This window comes from Bison bison, unplaced genomic scaffold (genome assembly GCF_000754665.1).
Source record: "Bison bison bison isolate TAMUID 2011002044 unplaced genomic scaffold, Bison_UMD1.0 scf7180017864490, whole genome shotgun sequence".
NCBI lineage: Eukaryota > Metazoa > Chordata > Mammalia > Artiodactyla > Bovidae > Bison > Bison bison.
In genome coordinates this window covers 8235892-8239428 of record NW_011495049.1, presented here as the reverse complement: position 1 = coordinate 8239428, position 3537 = coordinate 8235892, and positions in this window count along the sequence as shown.

Sequence of the window (3537 nt, the reverse complement as noted above, 5' to 3'; positions counted from 1 at the left end):
GAAAATCATCTTTCTTTTCCTGGTGAGAAAAATTATCTTTCATTTCTTATAATTCAAAGGTCCCTGCTGAAATAGAGGCCTATTTTCTTTTGTTTGGTGTTCAGCCAAGTTAGAGAACACCTGGAGAATACCTTTTAATATGCATATTAAAATGATAACTCCCTTCCAGGAATTTTAAAAGGGCATCAAAGAACAGCATTGTCAATCCTCCCTAGATCCTACACAGAGGTTTAACTAAATAACAAGATTTTAAAGATCAACCTTGAGTATTAGTAAGACTACATGGCAATACACTATTTCTTTAGTTCCACACAATAGATATGAGAAGAAATAACAACTATACCAAAAAGCAGCTAGAATGAGAGGATAAGAAATCTCATTAATTTTGGATAAAGGAAAAGTTGGGTTTAATAATTTAATCAGGAAAAATGAAGCACTCAATATTCATCATTAGTAGTTATACAGAGCATGTAAGCATCTGTCTCACTTTTCCTGCTTCTTCTTGCCCACTTAAAGCTGTTATTTTATCTTGTCACATTTGATAGCAACTAATGCCTCAACTTTCATAGCTAAAGCACTAGGAATAACTTCTAACCATTCTAAAAGCTCCAATATTAATTGTCAACATTATTAAAACCCTTAGCCATTCTTCCCCAAAAGTTAACTTCTATTTCATACAGTACAAAGAATCAGCATCACCCTTGACTTAAGTCTCCCTATCAACTGATCTAATTTATGAAGGCCAATTTTTCTTTCTAGTTGGGGTAGGAGGCTCTGAGAGAAGTCAAATAATAATACTCTTCTGCCCCACCTGTGCCTTGTGCTCAGTCATGTCCCATTCTTTGAGACCCCCTGGACTGTAACCTGCTAGGTTCCTCTGTCAGTGGAATTTTCCAGGCAAGAATACTGGAGTTGGTTGCCATTTCTTTCTCCAAGGGATCTTCCCCACCCAGGGGTTGAACCAAGTTGTGTGTGTCTCCTGCACTGCAGGTGGATTCCTTACCCACTGAGCCATTAGGGAAACCCTGCCCCACCTGAGTGTTAAACTATTAATAACTGAGAAATTAAACAAGAGCTTGGCTTCCCTGGTGGCTCAGTCAGTAAACAATCTGCCTGCAATGTAGGAAACCTGGGTTCGACTCCTGGATTGGGAAGATCCCCTGGAGAAAGAAATCGCAACCCACTCCAGTATTCCTGCCTGGAAAATCCCACGGACAGAGGAGCTTGGCTGGCTATGTCCCCAAGTCCACGGGGTCACAAGAGTCAGACACCACTTAGTGACTAAACCACAAAAACAAGATGTTAGACAAGTATAGGGTCAAATACCACCTTTATTACCATGAAAGGCCAGATTGGAGGACAAGCTTAGTGAAGGAGCAAAATAGATTGTAACTGAACCCCTCCTTGCAGAAGACAGACACAGCAGCCTATCACGGTAGTACTGGTTTCTCACAGGGAAGAGAGGACTGCCCCAGAAGAAACAGAAGGAAATGTGTGCTCCATGGGCAGGTTAGGTCCCAAAAAGGAAAACAGGAAAAGCTGAACATGTCTAAACTGTTTTTTCTAAACTTACACTTGAAGAGAGATGTCACTTTTCCCCACCTGGCATGGAATGAGTAAATGGCAGAGATATTACACTAATTTAAGTCCTTCTATTGGAGGAAATACTAGGAAAGAGAAAAACATGTTCTCCTTCCTCCCTCCATGCCCCTAACATTTTTAGAACTACCAAATAGGATCTTTTGTGACAAAGTGTCTACTGGTTTTTACATACCTTTAGTAACCCATGGACATCCAGTTACAAATTATAATAAGAATACTTTAACCTTAAGAACTATACCCCTTATTTTCTAGTGCTGGCTAGAAAATTATTTCCCATCAATTCTGTGCCATATTTACATTCATCAAATTTTTTCCTTAGCTCCTTAAAAATCAAAATTGTGTCTTATAGCTAACCTGGAAACCAACAAACATGTTCTGGTTAAGAAAGTTAACTTCTTTAAGTCTCAATTTAAATGGTAAAATAAATAACTCCTACCACATAGGAGTTATTGTGCGGGTTAAAAGAAATTATGCATGTGAAATTCTAAGCCTGGCACCTAAACAGTACTCAGTATGCCTTGGAGACAATCGTGGTGCTGGTGGTGGTAGTGATGATGATGATGTCAATGATTTTGCTCTTTCCAACATGATATAACCCCCAATTATACCACGACCTCTGATATTTCACCTGTACTATTGCAATAGTCCCCTCCTTGGAAAGCCAAGGCTCTCTTGTCCCTCTGTGGTGCCCTACCCTAGCTATGCACATCATATTCTTTCACTATTTCACTCTTTCATCTGTGGCCTCCAGTGGCTTCTCATCACACTCAGAATAAAACCCAGACTCCTTATTTTGGCCTACAGGTTGGACATGAGCTGGTCCTGCACACCCCTTGAACTTCACCTTCCTCAGTTTTCTGGCTGGTTCACTACCCTTTAGCCAGGACAGCTTTCTTTTCTTTTGTTTCCTCAAGCTGATTCTTGTTTGAGTACCCTTTTAGAAAATTTAGGGCCCAAGGTCAAAGGAAATTCCATCTCCTTTCAGGCTCCAGATTATATAATATGTTCTTTATTAGGAATTAAAAAATTCAAACCTCCAAATACAGACATCAAATCCTTTAAAAACTGTATTCATGGCTATAGTAATCAAAATCCTTGGTTCATAGCACATCCTAACCATTGGTTCATGCTTTATTTATTTGTTTCTATAATAATATAATAATTAAACCTACTGTATAAAGTAAACACAACCCAACATCCCACTATGATCCCCACTCTCTCCACACAATGTCAGTATCATCCTGAATACAGGACACAGAAGACCCGAACAGCACTATCAACTACCTGGGGCTAATTAACACTGACAGTACATTCTTCCTTAGCAAATATACTTTCTTTTCAAGTGTACAAGGAGAATTCACTGAGAGTGACTAAATCTGGGCCATAAGGCAAACCTCAACAAATTTTTAAAATACTACAATCAAAAAAGGATATTCTTAGACCATAATGACACTAAGTTAGAACTAAATAACATAGATATTTAGAAGTTATCCAAGTATTTAGAAATTAAATAATGCAATTCTAAATAATCCATAGGTGAAAAGGGAAATCAAAAGAGAAATTAGCAAATGTTTTAAAATGAATTAAAACTAAAATATAATATACCAAAACTCAAGTAATACTTAGAGGGACAGTCATACCGCTATATATATTTTAAAAGAATAAAGATCTCAAATCAATAACAGAAGCTTCCCTTTAACTACAAAACAAGCAGAAAAAAATAAATAAGAAAAGATAAGACCAGAAATCAATGAAAATGAAGACAGAAAAATTAGAAGAAGATTACTAAACTTCGAAGTGACCAAGAGAAAAAGAGAGGACTTCCCTGGCAGTCCAGTGCTTAAGACTCCACACTTCCAATGCAGGAGGTGCAGGTTCAATCCCTGGTTGGGGAAGTAAGATCCCACATGCCACATGGCCAAAAAAAAAAAAAAA